The sequence below is a fragment of the Chiloscyllium plagiosum genome, chromosome 4 (genome assembly GCF_004010195.1).
Source record: "Chiloscyllium plagiosum isolate BGI_BamShark_2017 chromosome 4, ASM401019v2, whole genome shotgun sequence".
NCBI classification, from domain to species: domain Eukaryota; kingdom Metazoa; phylum Chordata; class Chondrichthyes; order Orectolobiformes; family Hemiscylliidae; genus Chiloscyllium; species Chiloscyllium plagiosum.
The window spans coordinates 106941582-106954028 of NC_057713.1; the positions used below are offsets into that span (position 1 = coordinate 106941582).

The following is a 12447-nucleotide window of genomic DNA, read 5'->3' on the forward strand; positions in this document are numbered from 1 at the left end:
CAGAAACTAATTGAGGATAAGTGTCAAGCTTTAATTGACTGGAATATACAGCATGGCTCAAGAAAAAAGCAGCTCCATAGGTGCCTGAAGACAGTAAAACATTAAGACGAAACAGTGGTTAGAAAGAGCTCAGGACATCACGCACCATGCGCACACCAATAACATCCAAGGTTTCTTTGACATGGCCAAAGAAGGCACAAGCGGTATGGTGGCTCAGTGGTTAGCACTGCTACCTCACAGCACCAGGTACCTGAGTTTGATTCCAGTCTCAGGCGACTCTCTGTGTGGAGTTTGCACATTCTCCTGTGACTGCGTGGACTTCCTCCCACAATCCAACAATGTGCAGGTTAGGTGGATTGGCCATGCTAAATTGCCCATAGTGTACAGGGATGTGTAGGTTAGGGGGCATATTAAGCAATGAGTTACTCTTACTCTCTGGAGAATTGGTAAGCATTTGTTGGGCCAAATGGCCTGCTTCCACACTGACCGGATTCTATGTACGAGTCTGACTGAGTCAAACAGGAAGTCAGAGTCATAGGTTGCAGAAAAGGTCTTTTGTCCATCAAGTCTGCGCCAACAATAGCTACCACTAGAGGCAATGCTCATTCAAATACTTTTTAAAGGTTGTAAGTTTTCTGACCTTACTAACTTCCCACTCCAGATAGCCACCATCCTCTGATTTCTCAAATTCCCTCTGAATCTCCTGCTTCTTACCCTAATACTATGCCCCTCATGATTGACTCCTCAACCAAGGGGTACAGCTGCTACCGACTCACCCGCCCCCCCATACCTCTCAATCTTATACACCTCAATCTTGTCCCACTTCAGCCTTCTCTTCTTTAAAGAAAACAATCCAAGCTTATCTAGTCTGTCCTTATAGCCCAATTGCTCCATGCCAGACAACATCCTGATGAACCTCCTCTGTACCTCCTCTCGTGCTATCATATCCTTCCTGTAGTGAAGAGACCAGAACTGCACACAATACACCAGCTGTGGTCTAACCAATATTCTGTACAACTCCAACATTTCCTCCTTGCTTTTGTACTCTATGTCACAACTGATAAAAATTAGTGTCCCTTATGTCTTTTTAAAACCCGATTCATGTGCTGTGCTGAATTTAGGGATCTATGAATAATTACCCCATGATCCCACAGTTCGTCTGAGCTACCCTGTGTCCTGCCATTCATTAAATACTCTGTTATCTTATTTATTTTTCCAAAGTGCATTAGCTCGCACTTATCAGAGTTAAGTGTCATTTGCCATTGCTCAGCTCGCCTGACCAACACACTTATATCTTGAAGCTTGTAACTTACAGCCATTTTCTTCACAATTAACCACCCTACCATGCTTGGCTTCATTTGCAAACTTGCTTAACCCCCTGTATTTTCATCTACATTATTTATTTATGTGACAAACAATACAGGTCCCAGTACTGATGCTTGTGGTTACACCACTGGACACTGACCTCCAGTCACTCAAATCGTCTTCCATCGCAACTCTTTGTCTCTTATTACTTCAGCCAATTTCTGATCTCACCTGGTTTCCCTGAATTCTATGTGCTTTAACCTTCTCAATCAATCTCCCATGTGTGACTTGTCAAAAGCTTTGTTAAAATTGATGTAACAACTGAATTTTCCTCAACTACACACTTGATCACATTTTTGAAAAATTCTAAAATATTTTTTGAGCATGACCTCCCTCTGACAAAGCCATGCTTACAGTCCTAATTAACCCATGCCTTTCCAAGCAGATATTGATTCTTTCCATCAGAATCTTCTCCAACAGTTTCCCTACCATTATCTCAAAACTCGCTGGTCTATAATTTGTGGTTCATCTCCAGCACCCTTCCCGAAAAGTGGAAACATGTTAGCCATCCTCCAGGTCTCTGGCACTTCTCCCGTGGCCAGAGAAGAATTAAAACTTTGTATCCGAGCCCCTGCAATTGGCTACCATGTTTCTCACAGTAGCCTAGGATGCAATTCATCTGGGCCAGGCGATTTGTCTGTTTTTAAGCCATTCCGAGCCTCCCATTTCCTATGTCAAACTGTACAAGTTCCTCAGTCCCTTTTCCTGAATTCCTTCCCACGTCTTCTTTTTCCAGAATGAAGACCGAGTGAAGAGTGAAATGAAGAAGAACTCAAAAGACAGGGAGTTCTCGCTGGAGAGAAAGTTTTGAAGGACTCCTCGACTGAGACACTGTCTTCAACTTGAATATCCTAAAGAGTCATACTGGACACAAATGTTGACTGTTTGCCTCTCCACAGATGCTGCTAGACATGTTGAAATAGTCAGCATTCTCGGTGTTTGTTTCAGGTTTCCTGTATCCGCCGCATTTTGCTTTTAAATGTGCACAATATCATGGTCGTGTTTATAATTTTTAACCCACATTCGTGTATAATGACTGACTGCTGATGAAATTAAAATTGAAGCTGAATGGGTAGCATTGCTATTATGGAGATATATTACTGCAATTGCCCTTGATAGGGCCTTCAATTCCAAGAGTTTTAATCTGCCTGGAAGAAAAATATACAGTAACTTACTCCTTCCATGTTGTTAGCCATTTTATGAAATTTTTCAATCTAATATGGCAAGGTTCCAGCTTTCTTTCAGTGTGAGCAAGTTACAGACTGTGTGCCTGCGATGCGCAAATATCAGTCCCTCATGTTCCCTTGTATGTTGCTGTCTTTGAGGCCCCTATAATCTTTCAGCCTCCCCCTCCCCATTTTCGTCAATTTCCTTAACATAGCTGTTAGCTTATCCCCACAACCTATGCCTTTGGAAATTCGTATACCCTTGTTGGCCTTGTACACTCTCCATGTCAAAACCAGAATTACTGTGATCTCTGTGAAACACCCTCCCCTCACTTTTCCAGAGCTTCCAGTCCCAGCCTACAATATCTCACCCTACTCCTACCGATAAATGTCTCCCATCTCTGTCATCATTCTATCAAACAACCAATACTCTGAAGATCATTTCAGATGGAGTTGACCAAGTCCACAGGCTAACCATAGCTCATCCTCTGGGCTGATTTGATAGGATGGATCGCAATAACGACACCCACTCCTGAGACTGATATCTCCACAGCAACCAAACTCATAGAGCTCAACCTCCCAAATTCCTTTGCCTAACCTGCAGGACTGACCATGGCCCAGGCTTCACTTTGCGGTGCTATGGATCCCAAGATTCTGGCTGGACAGGCTGCCTGACTGACCATTGCCAATCCCCTAGACTAGAATGGGACAAATGAATGAGTGACTGCGGCAGTAACTTCTGACTGACTACAGTTCCTCCTTCACACCACTAAGGACTGCTACCATTTGTCTTTCACTCATGGCCAGTTGCTTGAAGCACATGTGATGTGTTTGCTGGGTGTAATGCTGCACTGGCTGTTGGTATGATGTTAACGTAGCAAGGTGCTATATAGCAAAATATCTACCTCTTACCTGACTGGTTGATTGACTGATCAGTTGGTCCCACGGTCAGAGGCTGCCTGCATCTCCCCCTCTCCACTGAGAAGTGATGGAAGCCACAGAAGCTGGTGGCCTGAAAACCCTGTGTGCTAAGAAGTCAATGCAAGACATCCAGAGGCTGTCAGCCCACAAGTCAACACCAAAAGTCCTTGAGAACCATTCAAAATGCAATGTGAAATATACAAAATCTGGAAGTGTCAAAGTGAGTGCCAAAATGAGTGAGCATGAAGAAAGCAAACTGAGAGCCACTGTGAGCACAAAACCATCTTGTGTAGATACACAAGAAGCACATCTGTCCCTGTGCACAAGTAATCGGACAGAAGCATGCAAATCATTGATATCCTAGAGCTCAAACTTAAAGAGCTGGAGGCTTAAAATGGCCTTTGGGTTCTGAGAGCACACAGGATGGTGTGATGAGGCTGTGTTTTGCCAATGCTGACTTGCACAAACAAAGGGTTGCAGAGGAGAGAGGCCAAGGAGTGTGCAGAGACATTGTGTGAAGCAGCAGTTGCATGGTGGTCAAGACAAACATTCAGCAAACTGCAGCCACCAGGTACCAGCCGGGTTTACAGGGCAAGAATTACAGGTCTAGTTTCTCAGTGGAGGAGAGAGGAATTGGAAGTGACATATAACTAAGATGAGTCGGGACCTTTAATGAAATACAAATATGTGGAAATAAATAGTTGCCACTCAATAATGTGATTCTGAAGTCATAATTTACAGTTGAGAGGAAACCAGTAAAAGGTTTTCTTGATATCGAGAATCTGATATTTTAAAATTCTCACTATTATACATGCCACATCAGAGATGAGAAAATTCAACCTTATGTGTTGCTAAACCAGGAGTAAAACAAGGTATCTTAACAAAGAAATAATACACTCCATTTACCAATAACTAACACACAGTTGCTATTTACCCATCACCCCTCATCTTGCTGGCCTACACTGACTCATGATTAAACAACACCTCAACTTTAAAATTCACACAACATTCACAAGCCCCTCCATGGCTTTCCCCTTCCTAACTCTACAATCTCTTCCAGATATCTGAGCTGCTGTAATCCTCCTCTCTTATACCTGGATTTCAATTTCTCTGCCAGAGCAGCATCTAGTAGCCTAAATCCCAAACTTGGGAATTCCATCCCAAAACCCATCAATGTCTATGAGTATGACTATGACAATCATTTACTCCTCTTTCCTCCTTTAAAATGTTGCTTAGAATCTACATCTTTGACTAAGAATCTGAATATTTGCTCTATTATCTCCAGTTGGCTGGGTGTCATATTCTGTTTTATAATGTTTATGTGAAGCACATTCAGATGACTTCTCCTGGTAAATGTGGTATTTCAATTAACTTTTCATTGTATAACTATCATGATTCCATATTGTGTGCAAATAATGAATTTGTTTTCAAAATTGAAAAATGTTTTCTTACAGAACTATAGAATTATCACAGTACAGAAGGGGACTTCAACCCATTGCATTCAGTACTTCTGCTCAAGAAATTAAAGGCATGAAAAAGAATAGTTCTGATAGTGTTAAGTGTTAGAATTAACAATGTCTGTGCTAATTAGATTTTCACAGGATTGCTCTTAAATGTAAATGTATTGGGCTGAAAACTTGTTTCTGCACTCCAACCTGCAAAAATACATTTGTTTCAAGCTTATCTGTGAAACTTCACACATACAAATTGTTTGCATTAATAACATGGTATCAGCAGACCCCAAACCATTAAAAATTGCTGGCCAAAAACTTTTTCTTATCCTTCAAAGGAGAACCAACCAGTAAATACATGCACAAAATAAGAATGCCTCACTGCATTTATTAGAGCCCTGAACAAACTCGAGTGAACAAAGAAACTGAGGTGGAAATAAATGTACGCACTTAGTACATCTTATATTTTTGGACTTCAAATGTAACTAGAACACATCAAACAATCTATAGTCAAAGGAAGTCTGAATCTAAATCAAAGCAGGCGAACACTTTAAACCACTATATATACATTAGAATCCAAGAACTAAAAGAATGTTACACAACACAGGAATGAACTGAATGCTGACATGCAGTGTGATGTTAAAATTCAGGAATATACTTATATAACAAGGTCAATGCTACCAAACCAATAACTTTCTAAACAAAATACATGAAGTACTACACTACCAAGATAAAGATATCTAGGGCAATAATTGTCATCAACAGTACTTCTGAGCAAAATCACCCACTGATTTCACTGACATGCGTTGAGGGATACCAGTATTTATTTGTTTCACATACTTAAAAAACGAAGTTAGAGAAAGAGTTGATCTGATCTATATTAACCTGACACACCACTTCCTGGAACTAAGTTTGAAGGAATTATAACACTCAACAAAACTGAAAAAGAAATCCCTCTAAATATTTGAAAAGAACAGTCAAAATTACATATGGTGAACTTAGACATTTTGGTTCATTTTTGGAGTATATTCACCATTGAATCTTTCAACTTCTTTAACAGATCAGCTACAGTACACACATATGAAACAATCTACACGCTACTGGCAGTGATCTTGCTGGTACACAGATATCCACATCTGCTCTTTCCAAGCCACTGATCTTGGATACTGTTACTGAACATTTCTAGAGATCAGACTTCCAAGATGACAACATGGGGCTCTACTAAGGATTATACTCCCTTAAAAACATTTGCATTAATCTCAATAAACATGACTCCCTGTCCAATTCCTCTGCTCCTAATTAAATATAAACATAGATAACAGCAAACATCACTCACCTCATAGACAAATACATAGAAGTTCAGAAACTAACAGAGATACAGATCCTTCCTGATATAATAGTGTGGACCATGCCAAACTGGCGACGCGAGGTTATGCCAGATACCAAGTGCAATGCAGCACTAGCACCTGTTCTGAAACATATTCTGACAATCAACCATTTGACTACTGTTAACCAATCACATTGAAGCACTGAAGTGGAACAGTCCTAGCTATCTCTAGGCTGCCTCGTTGTGCATTTAAACAAAACTCTAATGGGTTCATTTTGTGTTTTACAAAACTTTGCACCCTCTGGATAAGCAGTAGATTCTGTAATTTACAACAAATATAATATACTAATGTAACAATCTAGATTAGTGCTATTTAAGATAACTTGGTCCAAAATTAAGAACTTCCAGACTTACACTATAACTTATTCCTAAAGCACAGTTTTCAGAGTTTGATGCTGCTCAGTAAGAATGAATGTAAATACAAACCATATTTCATTGCAATTAGATTAATCCCAAATTATATTAAAGTATGAATTTATATTTCCCCATTAATCTATCAAGTTTTCCAAATAATGACTCAAATCTTTTAGATTAATTAATATCTACTTTCTGATAATAAGAAACAGGACATAAACATTTGAGCAGCTTGGATGATGTGATATTCAAACAGAAAATAAAAGATTGCGCTTCTGAAAGTACAACATTTGTTTCAAAATTTCTAGATAAAATAAGAGCACAATTATATCTTCTCTGTGGAATGCAAACAACATTGGTTATCATAAATCCTCATTCTGGCCCCTAGTTAAATACCTCCCAGGGTGAATCCTGGCTGATGACAGACATGGCAGTGGTAAAATATGTATTCCTGCCAATCATGTCACTTACTGCATTCTTTAATTTTCTTCTTTTCTGAAATGGCTGACGTAACCAAAAGGCATTATTTAAACTATTGGAATCCAATAATGCAATTTTGACCCCAAAGGAATTTTAATGAAGAACTGCAGTTTCACCAATACTCAATTTGCCAATAAAACCTCTCAGCAAATGGATCCAGAACCAGGGACAGGCCCACAAATCAGTTGATTATTTTGGTACCCCGTTGTGCCTGGGACTCCATGCCCAATATTCAACCTTGGGTTTCCCTCCTGCCCCATGAACATGATGCCCTTCAACCTGCCATCCATAATTTTACGATTTTAAGAATTCAAGGTTTCCAAAGCAGCCCCTGTCACCAAATTACCAAATGGCCATTATAGCACTTCCCAATAGATTCAGGCAGATGAGTTCCAGGAATTAAAATGTTCTGGATCTCCTACAAACATTCAAAGAGTTTTCCATACTGCCCCAAGCTAAACAACACAATTCTGCTGAGTTGGTATCCAGGTTGTAATGTTTACATGAAATTATATTTAAAATATTTTTTAAGAGAAGACACTGTTATTTTTTCAGCTTTTTCGGACCCCATAAATTTCAATAGGTCATTGCATCCTATGGAAATAATTTAAATATGTCTGCCATTAACTTTCAAATGCTTAGTGATTACAATAAGTCTTGATGCATTCCACTAAATTTAACAGCAAAATAAGAGGCATAACTCAGCAGTTTAATTTGGATTAATCCCAATAAATTCCCTATCTATCACGCCCAAACAGAAAAAAGTCTCAATTGCAGCAGAAAACATGTCTCCCATCGGTAAAGTTACACCAGCTGCTCAGTGCAATTGACCAGACGGCGAGCTAGTGATGCAGAGTGATGCCACCAGCAGTTCAGTTCCTTTGCTAACTGATTTGGAGATGCCGGTGTTGTACTGAGGTGTACAAAGTTAAAAATCACACAACACCAGTTTATAGTCCAACAGGTTTAATTGGAAGCACACTAGCTTTCGGAGCGACGCTCCTTCATCAGGTAATTGTGGAGGGCTCAATCGTAACACAGAATTTATAGCAAAAATTTGCAGTGTGATGTAACTGAAATTATACATTGAAGAATTTACTGTCTGTTAAGCCTATCATCTGTTAGAATACAGTGATAGTTTCACTTCTTTCATGTGTAAATCACAAAACCCTTTTTTTAACATTGCACTCTCGGGTTAGCTGTTAACAATGGTGATAGCTAGACAATATGTTGAAGGTGTTGGCCCCCTGTGTTCTCTGTCTATGCCATGATGTTTAGATTGATTCTAATCTAAAAAGTGAGATAACGGAGTTTTACATAAATTCATGCAGTTTTTGGCTCAGAGTTCGATATGAATGCAATCCTGCAAGGGTTGCATTGGACTTTGCTCAAAAACTGCATGCATTCATATCGAACTCTGAGCTCAAAAACTGCATAAATTTATGTAAAACTTCGTTATCTCACTTTTTAGATTAGAATCAATCTAAACATCATGGCATAGACAGAGAACACAGCTAGTGTGCTTCCAATTAAACCTGTTGGACTATAATCTGGTGTTGTGTGATTTTTAACTTTGCTAACTGAGATCACCCTACCATCTCAACCTTGTCTCCGAAAGCATGGTGATCCTCAGGCTAGGTTCACCAGTCTCTGATTCTGGTGATTTTCACTTTACTTCATTATGCAATGCAACAGAAAGCAAAATTATATCTCAGTTAAAGTTTGCCAAAATATCAATGTAACAATTCTGCTACACTTTTAGCCCCTTGTAGCATATTAAATGAATGATTTGAAAGGACAGTGAGAGGTGCTCAAATGAAAGAGCTCTTTATTGTGCATTATGAACAAAGTTGTTTCATAAACTGCACACTTTGGCCTTAATAGCATAGCTTCTAAATGTAGAAGAATTCAACACAACTACTTCACAGCCCATTATCACAAAAGTTAGTAAATTGTTCTTTATATGTCATGTTTGAAACAGAAAGGACAGCAGTCAGAAATCTTGACATTACTTATTGACATTATAACTAACAGATCACAGCATACATGTTAGAATAACATCAGATAATCTTGTGGCATCCAATTTCTTCCGAAAGCCAAAACATAGCACCAAGTATTATTATGGAATTCCAATATCCAATTACTGAATTTTCAGCTTTTACTAATCTTACAATCAAGGTTCCAAAATTGTGATGATGCAGGAGACTTTTAAAATGTTGGGCAATTCCGAGAAACTGCATTGTATAGATTTCCCAAGGTTGATTATTATAACTGAACCTATTATATAAGTTTGGTTAAGTTTCATAAAGCTCATGAACACTTATCAAAGCAGAGAACTGCACAGTTGTTTTGACTGGTGGTTTTAGGAGGTTATTAAAGAATTAGTTGGCTTTGATGTGGTTAGTGAAATAGGTGCTTATTTCTAAAATAGATTGAGCATTTAAGGAAGTTTACATTTTTGAAATGCATTTCATGAATTAAAGCACATTCGCCATCCCCCCAGTATCAGGTGTGTTTGAGTGAAACCTCCATGAATTATGAGAAGTTTAATTTTCTTTCATCTCCACATAGCCCTGGAGGTCTGTCCCTAGTGAATACTGGATGAGTGGCTATCGGAACCATATGGGGCCATGGAGGATAAATGGGGAAAATGTGGGGTTACAGAAGGAGGGGGCAGAGGGAGATGGAAGGAGATGTTATAGGAAATGGAGGTTCCCCATGGGAGACTGGTTAGCAAGGTTAGATCTCATGGAATACAGGGAAAACTAGCCATTATGATATAGAATTGGCTCAAATGTAGAAGATAGAGGGTGGTGGTGGAGCAAGATATCAGTTAAAGTCATGGCATCACATTTCATCTCGGCAACTTGCACCTGCAACTCCATTTACCACATACTTGCACACTAACCCAATTTTAGATTTGATTGCTTCTCTCTAGTACTGTGGCCTGACTTATTAACTCTTTATCCTCAATCCTTCTGCTATCCATCTCTCTCCCTGTTCTATGCATCTTGTTATTCCTGTCTGAGATTATCTCCAGCTCCCACACCCCAAGTCCCAGCTTTCTTGGTTTAAACCTTTCACAATATCACTAGCAAAACAGCCCACAAGAAACACAGTCTCACTCTGTTCAGGTCCAAACAAGCTGGCCTCTAAAGACCCCGGACCCTAAGACACTGGTCAAAATGTCCCATAAATTTGAAACCCTCCTTTCTGCACCAAATTTCCATTCATGCTTATGTCTGTCTTATCCTCCCACCTTTATACTCAGTTATAAGTGGCACTATTAATAATCTGGAGAATACAACTTTTAAAGTCCTGCTTGCCAATTTTCTACTTATGTTGTTGATTACAATGTGGATCACAATCTCAACCTCAGCCTCAACCTCAGCACCCCCACAACACGCCATCCCACCCTGGCACTCTGCCTCAGTGTGCTCTGCTGAGGCTTAGTGGTATTCTTGAACCTGACATCAGGGAGGCAACACATCATTCTGGATTTACGTCTGCGTCACAGAAACTTCTGTCTTCACCATCGAATCATCTGTCACCATGGGGTACTGAAAAGGCTCAAAGACAGTGTTCAGCTGGGATGTGGTGTCATGGATTTGGCTGTGCCTGCAATCCCCAGATGAATCATCAGCCTAATCATTATTCAGAACTGAATAATGGATGGAGAGTGGGATGTTCTTGGTGGACTCCTACTTGTTTCTCTTTGAGAACTAGGTAGTCAGTCAGTCATTCTCTCACTTCCTGTTTACTCTTCACTTACTTAAACCTTACTTAAAGACATTACAGAGGTCCCATGTTTATGGATGTCTCACTTACAAACATTCATACATATGAATCTAATTTATACATGTCTTTTCATAATTTTAAAGATACAAAATATGACCATTTCCTTTACTTGCAAGAGGTTATTTTATATTTTCCTGCATTGTATTCAGACTAGCATAAACATTGGCTTGTCAAACAGGCTTAAGAACAGAACCCTTTCACTACCAAGTTATTCATTTGTTCCATATTCTTAACATTTCTCTTTCCTGTATAACTTTCCAGTTGTTGAGACCCTTCCCTAAGATGTAATGCTCATTTGTCAATCGATTACTCACGTCCCTGTAACGTCACACCATTTCTTTCTCTTTCCAAATGCAAATTCAGGCTGGGTTCAGGAGACAGCTAAACCTCTGGTTTGTGCTGATCCAACTAAATCTGACCAATCCCAGATCAAGTACAAAAGTGAAATTGAAAATAATGAAGATGAAGTCAACAAATGAAATGAAAATTCTGTCTAAAGAATTAACAGAACCAGGGGAGAAGTTCAAAGTTTTATTTGAAGATGGATGTCTGTTAGCAGAGCGAATACCTGGAAACAGAATCTGTGGTAAAGTCACCACAGTCTCAGATAACCATAGAGCCTCTCTCTAGATAGAGAGAGAAAGAGAGAGACAGAGAGCGAGAGAGAGAAACTGGTGCTGGTTTAACCTGGGAGTCATCGTGCCTCAGGTAAAGGGAAAGGTTGAGAAGGACAGCCCTTTGTTGTAACTTGTAAGTAAGAAGTACTAATTGACAACAACAAACAATGTAGAAAGTTATGGGGAAAGTGTAAAAGAAAGGCACAAACATTATGGATTGAATGGCCTCCAACTTGGGTGAGAAATTCTATAAATTTTAAGAAAGGTAATCTTCCCTGGATTACAAGATAACATAAGGTAATCACACCAACAGTGCTGGCAACATACAAACACATAGCCTCTGATCATTTCAAGACCAAATTAAAATACACTCAAGGCAGAATATGGCAAATAGAGTCATAGAGTCATAGAGATGTACAGCATGGAAACAGACCCTTCGGTCCAACCCGTCCATACCGACCAGATATCCCAACCCAATCTAGTCCCACCTGCCAGCACCCAGCCTATATCCCTCCAAACCCTTCCTTTTCATATACCCATCCAAATGCCTCTTAAATGTTGCAATTATACCAGCCTCCACCACATCCTCTGGCAGCTCATTCCATACACATACCACGCTCTGTGTGAAAAAGTTGCCTCTTAGGTCCCTTTTATATCTTTCCCCTCTCACCCTAAACCTATGCCCTCTAGTTATGGACTCCCCAACTCCAGGGAAAAGACTTTGCCTATTTATCCTATCCATGCCCCTCATAATTTTGTAAACCTCTATAAGGTCATCCCTCAGCCTCTGACGCTCCAGGGAAAACAGCCCCAGCCTGTTCAGCCTCTCCCTATAGCTCAAATCCTCCAACCCTGGCAACATCCTTGTAAATCTTTTCTGAACCCTTTCAAGTTTCACAACATCTTTC

The 12447-nt window shown here is 39.7% G+C and overlaps 1 protein-coding gene across 2 annotated transcripts in view; it reads right to left on the minus strand.

Annotated features, from left to right (window-relative positions):
• LOC122549297 (cAMP-regulated phosphoprotein 21-like) overlaps positions 1–6336 on the minus strand; it is a 361656-nt gene extending 355320 nt beyond the window's left edge. Inside the window, exon 1 of one of the 2 annotated variants that reach the window (XM_043688843.1) lies at positions 6240–6336. The gene's annotated coding sequence lies outside the window, so the exon portion shown is untranslated. The remainder of the gene's footprint in view (positions 1–6239) is intronic. The other variant, XM_043688844.1, reaches the window with a different exon arrangement.
• Between the last annotated feature and the right edge of the window lie 6111 nt (positions 6337–12447).